Here is a 14,311-nt window from a genome sequence, read left to right as displayed (position 1 = left end):
AAAGGGGCAATTGGGTGAAAGTTAGATTTTATTATGATTATTTTGTAATAATTTAGGGGACATGGCTACACTGTTAACTTCACATTGGCAAACAATTTAGGTGATTAGTTAACACTATGTTTACTCCAACAAATTAACGTAATTTTGGTTTTGTTTATATAAGTAACCTGATCTTGTTGAAGATGGATTTTGAAAACAGACAATTTTTCACTTTACATTTGAACTTGTTAGTCTCTGATGAGGTCAAGCAAAATTGTATATCACAATAATATTGATATTAAAACCTATAATTTTCCTCTGTATGTTCATAATATTTAGCAAATACTTTACTGTACTTTGTACCTAAGATCAACAAAATTGTTCTTTATATTTCAGTGGTATACTGTAATGATTTAAGCAGCAGTCTGTAACTAAATAAGCAGGAATTGATATGTTCTTATATACACACAATCTTTGGCTCCCAAACTTTGGAGAAAAGTTGACTTAGCTGGGTGAAATGTATAAAGCTGTTAATGTAAAAGTCAACTAATTCATGATTTGTTCCAACACCTAATACAAACCCCTTTGCTCTTTACAGTGAATGTGTATCTTAGCAAAAGCTGAAACCAGCCAAAAGACTTTTTAGCAAGGTATAACCACCCACTGCTAGTTAGCGAGGGGTAGACCAGCCTCCCTGCTCACGCAAACACCGATGGTATGACGTCACTTTTTATTTTGGCTCAGTAGAATCTATTACTTAAGAATAATACAAATTGTCCTGAAACTTTAAAATAAAAATTATTTTTCTTTAGAAATTATTTTTCTTAATCAGGAGTGAGTGTATTGTGAAGCTCGACGATGTGGGTTTGTCCTGGTGTGGAAGGTCGCCCTTGTGGCACTTTTATGTCAGCATCGGAGATGGATCCTCATGCTCTTTGTCCTGTGTGCAGAGGTCACTCCTGCTTGAAGGAGTCTCCTTGTGATGTTTGTTGGGAGTGGTTTGGTAGTCAGTGGAAGAAGGCCAAAAGGGACTTCTCTCCTTCGGGGTCATCCCCAAAGGTGAAGACGTTCCAGTGTCTTACTCCATTGGCTCGTTTCATCCACGCCGACTCTGTTCAGTTGGCTTCATCTGGGGATCGGTGAGTTAGAGTGGTGGCTGCTTGACCCCTGGACAATCTTATGGTTTTGAGGACACTAGCACTTTCCCCAGCGAAGTGGCAGCTGCGGCCTTCCTTGTGGCCCTGAGGAAACCTCTCTAAGGTACGGCTGCTAGAGGTTCTGCACTTGGGGACACAGCGGGAGCACACACCTGCCTCCCGTTGGGTTGACTACAGTCTTCTCCCTTGAGACTCCATAGGTAATGTACTGAAGGAGCATCTTGTGCTCCTAGCTGTAGCAACTTCTGCTTCTACTCTTCCACCCTTTGTTCGTCCTACCTAAGCACTCGAATGAGGACAGTTGTGGATTAGTACAGGCATACTCGCCAATATGTTATGCTTCGGGAATGCAAATACCATGACCACGAGCTACCTTAGTAGGGCGCACTCGCTTGCCATCGCACTATGCATCTACAGCGAGAGAATAAACACAGGTGCTTCCACCTTACCTACTCACGCCTCTACAGTTGCTCGCCAACGTTCACTCCACCATTCTGTAGTACATCCATCACACTCATGGGGGAGGACTGTTTTAGTGACACACCCTATTCTACTATTTAGTCCTCGGGAAGGAGTAGTCATCCTTTGTACCCTAGATGTAGTAGCACTGCAGCAAGACAGGCGCCTTCTCCGGGCCCCTCAATGGTCATGCCTGTATCAACGGTACCTGGACTCGAAGGCCTCCAACACCGGCCTTGACCACCAAGAGTGGGAGAGACTGGGAATTATTCTGCTTAAGTCTCAGAAGAAGAAACAGAAACAATGACATTCAAATCCACCCCAGATGACTCATCATCCTAGGACTAGCAGGGGCTAGAGGTGGACTTAGATTAACCCTAACCTCTCACTCTAACTGCAGAAGTAATACTTCCTCCTTCCATACCACCGAAGGTCATACAACCTAAGGAGGCTAGGAGGAAGGAGTCGTCTTTGCACCTCATGACCTTTACCACTCGGCCGTGAGAGAGATAGGACACGTAGACCATTCTGAAGAATAGCTCTCGACATCTGAGATCCCAGATTCCCAGAAAGGCATTACTGATCCCAGGTTGGCCTCTTCAAGACCAGAGGACTGTGGCTTACCTCGTACGTCTCAAGTCCTGCTAGATTCATAGTTGACTACTTTGATCCACTCGGGTTTTTATGGATGTAAGTTCAGGGGTGGAAGATTCCTTTGACGAGGGCTTGGAACATTCAGATGGCATGCTGCTGGTGTCTGCTAGTCCAATGATCTCTCTCTCTTTGAAGAGAATGACTCTGACCATTTATTTCTGTAGGTCTTATACTGCATAAGGAAGATCAACTCCATGGGAGATCCAGATGATGTTCCCACAAGTGAAAGGGTACTGTTCTTGAACTCTTTTATGATACCCCAGCAATACTAAGGTAGCTTTGCCTTTCTCTAGGGAGTTTAAGGAAACCAAGAGTAGGGCATATGCCCAAGTGGCACGAGTTTCCCAGTCCCTTGGGTCTGTACGCTCGTCTCATTTACTTCCCCAGCTGTATATATGACAGGAAATACTGCAACATTTTTGCCTTAAGCCAGACTTCAACCATCGAAAGACTCCCATCTCTGTCAGTGACTTTCACAGTGACTGACGCTGCAAATATGGAGCGGGTTGAGATGTACTCTTCGTGGTTGGAGTACTTGTTGGGATCGATGGCATACCTCTTCAAGAATGAAGACTTCACCGAGCAGAAGAGAGAAGTGATTTGCTCCTTCATTCTCTTAGGCACCAGAATGGTGGAGTTCCTAACCCACAATGTTCTCTGTTAGCGAGTCAAGTGGGTTTTGAGAAGGTGTGGCGCCGTCATCTCAAAATTCTAGAAGCACGTGCTAAGGAGAAAAGCTCTTAAGTTTCGCAATGACTTGATGAACGGTCACTTCTATTTAACGTGGAGGACTTCGAGTCAGTTGCAGAGCAGTGAAGGAAGGCTAACCAAGACCTCCTCTTCCTTCAGGCAATGACATCACGTCCATACTCCTCAGCACCACCGCCACAGATATCGTCTCCTACAAGATGACTGGGGCACAAGAGAAAGTCAAATGTCCCAAAGCAGGCGGCCTCTTAGAAGCTGGGCCCCAAACAGCCCTTTCACGCTAGAGGGTCACGAGGTAGATGTGACCTTTCCTGCTAAGGGGCTATTCCTCTTACCAGTCCACCAATGGGAGGATAGCTACAGAGTAGGTGGCAGAGGTGGATGTTTCATGGGGCCGAACCTTGGTCCATCCTCCGAGAGGTATACCTTGTCCCATTCACTCTCTCTCTCCCTCTTCCTATTGGAAGGAATCCTTGAATGAACAGGCCCTTCATGCCAAAGTTCAGACCATGCTAGAGAAGAATGCTTTCCAAGAGGTCCTAGACAGGTCTCTAGGCTTCTACAGTCGACTCTTTCTTGTAGAAAAGATATCTGGAGGCAGGAAACCAGTCATCAATCTCTCAGCCTTGAACAATTTTGTCCAGCAGACTCCTTTCAAGATGGAGACCACAGAAATGGTTACGCAGGCCGTCAGACCAATGGACTTCATTATAAATCTGGATTTGAAAGACGCATACTTCCAGATCCCTATCCATCCGTCTTCAAGGAAGTACCTAAGATTCATCCTGAATAACCAGATGTACCAATTCAAGGTGCTGTGCTTTAGTGTGTCCTCATCCCCCCCCCCAGGTATTCACAAGGATCTTCCCCATAGTGGCAACTTAGTCTCACAGCAGTTGTCTACTTTTTTACCTAGACGATTGGCTGATTCTCGCAGACTTGATGGAGATCCCTTTCTTTCATTGAGACAAACTCTTCAAGTTTTGCCATGGTCTGGAGACTTTGGTAAATCATAAGAAGTCCTCTCAGTCACCATCACAAGACCCGGTATATTTCGGGATGCAATCTGGGATCTTGATGCTCAGACTGGTAAGAAGATTGAACTGTGTTTGTCTTAAGGACTAATACAAGTTTCGAGTTTGCCTCAACTAACATACTCCTATCAAATGAGTCTGGGAATTTTACACTTTTACTATTTAGTAAAATAACCCCCCTGTCACTAGTGTGCTCACCTGTAACAGTGTCTCTTCCAGCTCACTTGGCAGATAGTTGTTACGATCGCATAATTTTGTAGTCTTCAACTACAGTTATTGACAGTGGGCCTCATCTTTTGCTAAAAACCAAGACTAAAAGACAGCAGATGTCCTTTTATTCCTTTCTACTACATGTAGAATAGACAGTATTAGTATTTTTACACCCCTGCCACAGGGCAAAATAATTATTAACTGGTATATATCAATTAGACTATCCACTAATATCGTATTCATGATGTTACCAGAATGTTCCATCTATCTTTCCGTTTCTTCTTTTAATGTTATGTTTGACCTATCCCTCCTGTTGAGTGATACTTTCTTCCTATTTTCATTACTCAAGGATATTTCATCCATTTAATTTTGTGGGCTGAATGACCTAAAAACAAGTGCTGCTACTCATTTTTTTTCCTGAGATGTTCTATCTTATCTCTTCCAGCTCTTCTTTTAACTTCACTGCCTACACTTTGATCCTTATCTCAATCTACTTTGATTTCTTCATTTCCCCTCTGAACTTCATGTATAAAAACCTTCTGCTTTTGTATCTTCATTACTGTATCATATGTCTCATTCAAATTCAAATGTCTCCTCCGTCTTGTTACTCTATAAATCCCTTTGCTTCTTTTCCAGCAGTCTGTCATTCATTCTCCTTCCACATCAAGTTGGCGACGTGATTATACTCGGGACTCCATTAACTGTTTAAATTGGTTAAAGGTGAGCAACTGTTGCCAGGGGCTTATCTTTACTGCCATAGAGTTAGACTTCTTTGAAGTCTTTGGATAAAAAATCCCCTAGACAGGAAGTCTGTTCCATCTGTTTTGTGGTTGCTGATCTGACGGCAGACGCACATGAGCAACTTTCATCCTAGCGAGTGATGTTGATTCAACGTTTCAGCCTCACTCATTGAAAGCAGTTGCTTTGGAACTAATGGCCTGAAGTTGGCAGCAATCAAATCACTAAACTTTGCTCTCTGCCACTAAAGTAGAAGTTAGTCTTTCACTTGAGAGGTATACTTGCCTTTATCTCCCTCTGATCCTGCTGACTGCTGACCCTTTGGGCATTTCAGCAGATGCAGTCACTAATGCAACCTGCTGTCCTAGCCTGGTAGTTTATGTATCCAGGCAACTCAGAAGCATTCTCATGTTCCAACGCAAGAGCGCTCTGGCTCTAAAGAGTTACTGGGAAAACCTGGCAGCTATCCCAATGGCCATTGGTGTCAGAGGTGAAAGCTAGCCTTTCACCTGAGAGTTTGCTTAATGCAAGCAATCTTTCACCTCCTCACGATGGTATTCAATCTCTAGCAAGCCTTGATAATGGTGCCAAAAGTGAAAGCTTTTCCCTTCACTTGATGGTTTTTACTTAAACTTTAAATGGTTTAATCTTTTGTGTCATCAAGAACCTGTTGATCTAGTCATTAAATTTATGAACCACTCTTTGTGGATTATTCATTTTGTGAAAACATTTAGTTGAATATTTTGAAATGTATCAAGTTTTTCAAGGATTGTGTTAACCAGTTTTGCATTAACTCAATGCCTATCGGATGGCGGCTAGGCTCCGCCCACTTGCCAGGTAGAGCAACCCTTGTTATGACTTTAACTACAGATCAGTATGGTCGGATTTCTCTGCTGCTTTTGACCTGGCAGTTATTTTTTCTTTCTCTTTTCAGAGTGATTGTTCTTGGCAGTTTTGGATGGAGACTCTACGGGCATACGCGATGCTGTGCTCTGGTAAATCTAGTCTGAATTGCGGCCAGTACATTAGAAAACCGGAATTGGATGTCTTTCATCTTTGTGTCTTTTGTAGTCATGTTTCTGTTGTCCATGATTCTAGTCAGCTGTTCCATGTGGAGAAGTCGACTGCAGGATGAAGACCAGTCATTGACCTTTCTCATTTGAATAAGGTGGTTCTGCAAAATTTGTTCAAGATAAAGACATTAAGTGTAGGTATGTGGACCTCAAGGACGCATATTTTCAAATACCAATCCATTTGTCTGACAGAAAGCCCTTCTGCTTAGTTCTCGTTGGACTTGTGTACCGGCTCAAAGTTTTGTGCTTTGTGCTGTCTACTGTTCCCCATGTGGTCACATTCGCCTCATCTTGCATCCATTTGAACTGGACTCATCTGAGATATCTTGACGATATTTGATCCCATTTAATCTTATTACCAGCATTTTTGGGCTGGAGCCATATCTTCCTGATGGAAGTTCCTCATTGGCAGCTTCTATTTGGGATATTTCTGTGAGTGATATTCCAGAGAAATTTATCTTGAGATATCAACGGAGTTCCAACCTCCGGAGCGAATATCCCAAGAGATATCGTGTATAAATTAGCGACTTGTTAATAACAAGCCATGGTTATCCTTCCCTAAATAAAGTTAGCCTTGTCTCGAAGGAAAGGTGAGGGCAGGATACATTGGCAAGAGAGCCGTTACAACTTGCGATCTCAATGGGCTACAACTGACATGTTTCCTGTTTAAACCATTCCACCATTCCCCTTTCAGGCGCCATCTATGCCGTTTTGCTTGGAGAGTTTCTTCTAGTTTTCTGAGTTTTTTGAGTGATTTTCGATCATGGATGCTTCAGCTTCTTCCTCATCGACTAAGTTGAGTCCCCCCTTTTTTGTGTGTTGGAGAATTTTGTGCCTCCACCCTATATTTTTATTGTATTGCCTGCTTTACTTGTTCTGAGTCTGGCATGCTTTCAGCGCAATTACGTCGTCTCAATCGCTCAGAAACGATTAGTTATTTAGTTATTTCACTTCAGGAATATGTTTTATTTTATTATTCTAAAGTGTGGTATGCTTTTGGTATCCCCCCATTATTCCTTGGCGTTTCTTGTGTGTTTTTATCAGCATTTTCTTAGGCTAGCCTACCCTCGCCGGCGGCCATGCCTGGTAATTTTCACTATGCACCATACCTCTCTTTCACCAAACCTTACCAGTTGGGTGAGGCTGTCTATCCTCCCATGCTGTTGATTTGTCAGGGCAGGGAGCTGCAGTCTTGAAGGTCCTCCTGGGAGTTGGATAGTGTTCTTAGTTGCTCTAAGTAGACTGTTTTCACTTTCCACTTAGCCTATATGTGTGGCGAGGCACCTCAGGTCTTGGGATCCTGTTCCCTGTGGCTGCTTATGTTTACTCATTGGAATGCCTTAACCCCTGTTCTGATGCTGACTAGTAGACCTCCTTGTGTTGTCTTAACCATCATTTGGGCTTCTCTCTTAGTCTTTGGTAGGCTATGCCTGGTTGTGAGGACTTGTCCTCTGTGCCCTATCACAGCAGCCCCTTTGGAACACTATTGCTGTTCTAATGTTGCCTTTCGGCCTTCCTGTCATGCCGCCTCACCATTTTCTGAGTCTCCCATCCCCACCACCTTCTTCCCCTTTCCTTATGCCTGTTAGTGGGCCTACTTGTGGGATAACTTTCCTGGCCTAGGTAGGTGAGATTTTCTCTTCCGCTACTTAAAATCTCTCTGCCTCCTTAGAGACCTCAGCTGTTTCTCTGCCCCTTCCTCCTCTCCTAGTTAGGCCATATCCTGACTGTACGGGAACTTTTGAGCTCTTAAGGACTGTAATTGGGACTTCTCAGTCTACATTGTGCAAAGGAACTAAGATCTTTTGTTCCAAATGTCTTTTTAATATTATGATGATTCACAGGTGATATTTTTCTTTTATGTCACGAGTATTACTGTTTACTACTCCATTTTTGCGTTTCCTTCCTTTGGACCTGCTATCTATACAAAGTGAAAGTAGTGAATCAAAATATTTTAACACTCTTTTATAGACTTCAGTCTTTTCATCCACTGGAGACAAAGTTCTTCTTCACAGTGAGTGGGACTGTGCTATTTATTTACTTTGTCCCTACTTTTGTACAAACTTCTCGCTTACTCCTATCGTTCGGTACCATAGTTACCAATGCTGTTAGAATTATGCTTATGTCTTTGGAGATACAGGGTTAAAATTCTTCTGGCCACAATGGAGAATGATAATTCTCTGCTACACTTCCATTAGGACAACCTGGCTCGACCCCAAAAAACGGGTTGTGACATGAGAAAAATCTATATTTGGATGAGATAGCCATGTCGTCCTGATGGCCCGCCCGTTATTTTTCCACCCCCTCCTATTTCTCAATGTGGGACCTTGTGACATGCGATGGCTGCTTATGGAATGGTTCAACAGGAAACGTGTTAGTTGTAGCATATTGAGATTGGGAGTTGTAACAGCTCTCCTGCCCACGTATCCTACCCTTACCTTTCCTTCGAGACAAGGTTAACTATTCAGGGAAGGATAACCATGGCTTGTTATTAAAACGTCCCTGATTTATACACGATATCTCTCGAGATATTCACTCTGGAGGACGGAACTCCGTTGATACTTCTAAGGTACATTTCTCTGGAATATCACTTGCAGAAATATCCCAAGTAGATGCTGCCAATGAGGAATAGCCACGAGGAAAACATGGCTATCTCGCCTAAAAATAGATTTTTCCTATGTCAAAATTCGTTTTTTATATTGATTTCAGAAGCAGTTTAATGAGAGCTACTCAATTTTCATACTGATCTGTTTTTTTTATGGTTTTAAGTTGAATAGCCTTTCATAGTTTATTCATAACAAGTGATTTCAGAATCAATGACCTTTGATGTTACGAGGCAGGAAAACTCAAAATCATTCATTCCAAGTAGCCTCAAACCAATTTGTTTCCTTGTCGAGGTACCGAGAGAACTAACCCAATGGCCCAACCTCCTTTATGGGTCCCACCTGCAGAGGTATCTCAACTCAGTGGCATCCCTCTTTCTTCACGGGTGGCAATTATTCAGTACGTCCTCCAGCTAAAGGCTTTTTATGAGGCGTTGCAAAGTGGATGTCTGAATATTGTGAATATCCTCTACAGCTGTGTGCCAGAGAGAGAGAAAGAGTGGGCCATCTTGATGTTGTTCATTGGATACTTCTGGGGTCGGAACATTTCAGTAATTGATAGCCGATATCAGTCTCAGTGGTGAAATGGTTACCTTTCCTCTTTCTGAGAATTGTCTGTGCTCATGAGGAGTTGGGGCAATCCTGTCCTCCCAGAGAGCTCAGGCCTCGGGAATGGAAAGTCAAGAGAGTTCTTTGATCTGCCTTTTTAAATTTCTTCTTCCATTGCAGGTCCAGTTTGTTGGTGTATGCCCTCTTTCCTTAAGCGATTTGTTTCCTTCTTTATGTACGGTGGTTCCCGTCAACAGTGAACTTGTAACGTACTTTTCTTTTTTATATTTCCTCCCATATATTTTAATCTAACACTTTTATTACTTTGTCTATTTGATTTATGTTGAGTAGGAGACCCAGGATATTAATTATCATGTGTTGTTCTTCAAAACATATCAAGAAATATTTATTTTACCAATGCATTTTCATTGTCTTTCATGATATATTTGACATAGTTGAGTTTTGTACATATCTCTGCTTCAGTAGCAGGAGGACCCAACTTCTGCACTCGATACAGTTATTCGTGTATACTTTAGAGCTCTCAATATTAATCCATAAGTTTTGTTTTCTAATATTGTAACTTATCTATCGCCTCTGCTGAGTGCAGGAGGCTTGGGAGGGCCACCCCTCTCCAAAAGGCTTTTCCTATCATTTATTATATTGCAGCTTCTATCTGAAACATTTGCTTATAATTTTATGGGATTTATTAGATATTTGTTCTTTATGCACTTGAAATTTTGGTATCTGGTATCCCATGAGTCATTTGGAGCAAAGGAAGGTCTCCTTTCTTTACAGCCAAGACAGAACTAAGCCATCACAACTCCAGGTTAGAGTCCTCCGTCTCCATCTTTACCCTCCAGGACCAGACTATTGAGGCTGCTATGGCACTCCCTGAAGAGAACACAGCCTTACAGACAAGAGTACCAGAGGCTGTATCTCAGTGCTGGTAGAGTGAAAAAGAGGATATCCAAGAACAAGATTTTTCTCTGTCTTCATAATACCATCAGGCACACTATCTCATCATCTAGAGAGACATCTGGTGGACCTCCCAAGGTGCAAAAAGCTCACAGAGTTATGGCTATTGGTTTTTCTCCATCCTTCAGGAAGACACTGTAGCTCAAGTTTTGGAGTCTGGAAAAGCCAGACTATATTTAGGATCTGTGGTTGTATAACATGCCTATGTACCTCATGAGATGAAAAGCATCTCCTGAGGTACACTCGGCCGTAATGTGTTGAACTGAACTCTAGATGCAAGTGAGCCACTGAACAAAGTAGTTTTTTCTTCCAGCTATGTTTGTATTGTATTGAAGGATCTCCCAAAGGAAGGGGATGAAATGTTTGCAAACCCCTTCCTCATAGACGACCATACACTTAAACACTATACCCTTAGGGACGTAGATTTTTCCATTAGTGGCTACCAAACTCCTGTGACATCTTCATTCTCAAGAGGTTGACAGAAGTCAGGACTTTTAATCCTATAATGGACAAGAGTGCTTCGACATTTCCCTGGTAAGTTAAACAGCCAGTTATAGGGACTTTGCTCTCCAAAGGAAAAGTTGCTTATTAGAGGACAGGTTTTTTTTATTGGTATGAGAACAAATTATATATTATTAGTAATTTATATTTTCCCAAGTATACAAACTCAATTCCTTCAAGTTCCACTACCCACCTCAACCACCTGCAAGTTTTAGGTCAAGGTCACAGTGAGTGGGCAGACCCTCCCCGGCCCCCTACCCTCCAGCCACACTCATGAATTAGGGAAAATCCAAATAAAAAAAAAGGATAAAAATTTTTTAAGATTTGTTTTCACTTCTTGAGTTTACATCAGATGAAGCAGATTTAGAATATTGCAAATTACTATTTTGTCTGATGTTCCACTGAGCCAAATAAGTGTGCCCTTTTCTTGCATGTTGAACAAACATATTAAATTTAATGTAGTGAATAATGTATTAGTTGCCATGTTGCTTCATCTGTTGAAATGATTCAGTATTATCATTAATGTTTGGATGTGGGTTAGACACGAAAGGACTTCTCTCCTTAACTTTTGGTTGTTCAATTAAATGTTGCTGTCATTTTGTGTACAAACCATATTGCATATTGGTCTTAAAGATATGTCTATTGATGTGTTTGGATGATCTTCAAACTACGACCTAGCCATGAATACCTCCGCCAACAAAGCTGGGAGGTCATTTTTTTGCTCTTTTGTCTGTTTGTTTCAGAACAGCTTACACAATTTCACTCATAGAGTAGTGAAACTTTCAGGGATTAATTGTTATGTAGAGACAGGGAAATTAATCAATTTTAAAAGTCCTAGGTCGAAGGTCAAGGTCGTGCAAAAGGTCGACCTTAACCCCAAGTTCGCACATGGTTGTCGTACAGACTTCAAATACACCTACGCTCTAAATTGATTCTGGTAAAGACAATTAAGCTGGTTTCTAGAAATAAGCTACTGTGGTGGAGTTCTGCACTCTACTGAGTGCTTTTCTAGTTATTTATGTAACTGCTTTTCAAAAACTCCTTTCTCTAATGAAATACTTGATCAATGTTAACAAAGAGGTCTAGTAAAAGTATTTAGCAATAACTTTTGTTTTTCTATATTTTCAAAATTTTTTATTTTGACTTCACCAAGAGGTTTTCCTTCAGTTGCCATTTGAGCTTCAATGAATAGTAGTCAAAATTATTCAGTATCTGTGAATAGGGAAATTAACTTTAAGAAATGTATTGTATTGATCGGAATTTTCCAATCTTTAGTTTTGACAGGAAAATATTCTGAGGAAAATCAGACTTATGTTGGTTGTTAAGAGTTTGGGGCAAATTTTGAGTTATTCTAAGTTTTCCTGAAAATTTTTATGGTGGTTTCTTACAATCAAACTTCAGTGGGGTCTTTCATTTAATTATCTTGTGTCAAAGAGTTGCAGAAGGAACATAATCACAAGATTGGGTTTTTGAATAGAAGGGGTCTTGGCCACCTTTGACTCTGTTGCTTTTAGTACATTTTGATTGAGATTTCTTTTCACTCATCCAGTTTTCTTGTTCATTTTTTTTTAACTTAATTTTCCCTCTAGGGGCATTGATGACTTCCATTGTCCCACTACCAAGACATATGGTCCAAATACTATGAATGTAGTCAGGAGGAGTTGCTGACTGTCCTCTTCAAGCACAGCACGTAGACTCCATTCTGTTGTCCATCACTTTATAATTTCAACTAAACAGGTCAATTGTAGAGTGTTTCCCCAGTTGCACCTCAAGCGTTAAAGAGTCTCCCTGGTCCTAACGTTGGGTTTTATGGCCAACCATTTGAACCTTCCCTTGGACAGACAACCTAGTTTTGTAATAGTCCATATAGTTTTGCAGTTTGCAACAACCAGAACTTACATGAAAGGCAGCATGATGTAAGTGTTACTCTTGCTTAAGTTGGCAAACTACTAGATTAGAAATCCGGAACACAATTGAAATTCCTCATCATATATGTAAATTAATACCGACATAGGCAGCCAGGCCAATGTATTACAGAACGTAGATATAATTATCAGACACTTGTAAGTGAAAAACTTAGAGCAAGAACTTTATTGGGTTATAAAGAAAACAAAAGGAATATTATTTGGAAAATCCATAACCAATGCAAACAATCAAAAATGAAAAAAGAATAGTTTGGAAAATAAATAATCAATATAAACTATACAGAAACTAATGTAACTTTCTTTCCATTTGGATCATAAAAGATTCTTTACACTGAGAGTTGAAGTTCCATGCACATTGTGAGATAGAAACCACAGCAAACTTGTTTCGCTCGTCAGTCCACTGGATGTTAGTGAGTGAGAATACACGCTCAACATTAGCATTATGTTGAACTAAAATCAGGATAATAAGGGTGTCCCAGATGAGTAAATGCGGGACGGAAGGAAAAATGATCAAATACGGGACGCCTGGCAACCCTACTCTTGATATGCTTATAGAAATGTAAGATGATGATTATAAAATGCTCAGAAATATACTGTATCATGTTATTATCAATGACCTTTGTTGTTGCAGGGGCCAGAAAGTGCCACTCCCTGAAAAGGAATAAAGAGGAATGAAGAGTTGTCAGATCCCATACACTGTCTCTCTCTCTCTCTCTCTCTCTCTCTCTCTCTCTCTCTCTCTCTCTCTCTCTCTCTCTCTCTCTCTCTTGTAATGGTAATGATAAAAATATCATCCCACATGTTCTGTATTGACAGTGAAGAGGCCTTGGTGCATTTACTCCAAATGACTTAAAGACTAAGTTTCCCACATCTGACTTAAAGGAAAATTGCTCCTTTATTTGGGTTTCTATAATACCAAACCCTGAAAATTCCTGTGAGCTTAAAATCTTCCTTATTGGTGAAGCCTACCTTATTGTATGGCCTATACTAATGATGTAAACTACTTCATTGTGAGGCCAAAGTTAAGGACGCAGTAATGGAGGGTAAATGTGAATTATGGTGAATTGCATTTACCATTTCTGTAATGACTTTGAGCAATGGTGAAGGTAGACCATCTAAACTAAACAATGGGTAGAAGGTTGTGGACAGCATGGCACCTAGAGAAGATAGTCAAGATTAAGCAAGATAAGATAATTGGACCAGTTGGTTAGTCATTTAATGTATTAAAGGGCAAAAAGGATCTAGTATGGACTTCTAGACTCTGTCTACTTATTCAAGATCTATTAAATGAACATGGACCTCATAGACAAACTTGTTTAGCACCATGGGATGATTCTGGATAAATATAAGTAAATATACATAATTACATAATAACATAATTAAAAATAACAATTCAAATAGTTCAGAGACATCGAAATGAATCTGATTTTAATTACACTTAATTTAGTAAGAAAAAGAAGAGTTTAGGAGTTTTGTTTACATTGAAAGAAACCTGAAGTCACCTTGTAATGGGAGTCGCTCTCTCACGTGACCTCAGTCAATAGATGCTTTGGTTTCAAAGACGTAATCAAACCTTTTATAGCAATTATACATTTATATAGTAGAGAGTTTTAAGACCCTGGAAAGTTACGTGAGAAGTATTTTAAGGAAAAAACTCGGCAGGGACGACCAACAGGTCACCATACACCATTTCGGCTGCCGAGACATCGAGGGTGTCTTTAGGAGTCGTCCTTAGTCCCAGGAGGA

This window comes from Palaemon carinicauda, chromosome 25 (genome assembly GCF_036898095.1).
Source record: "Palaemon carinicauda isolate YSFRI2023 chromosome 25, ASM3689809v2, whole genome shotgun sequence".
Lineage (NCBI taxonomy): Eukaryota > Metazoa > Arthropoda > Malacostraca > Decapoda > Palaemonidae > Palaemon > Palaemon carinicauda.
This window is presented reverse-complemented; position numbering follows the sequence as displayed.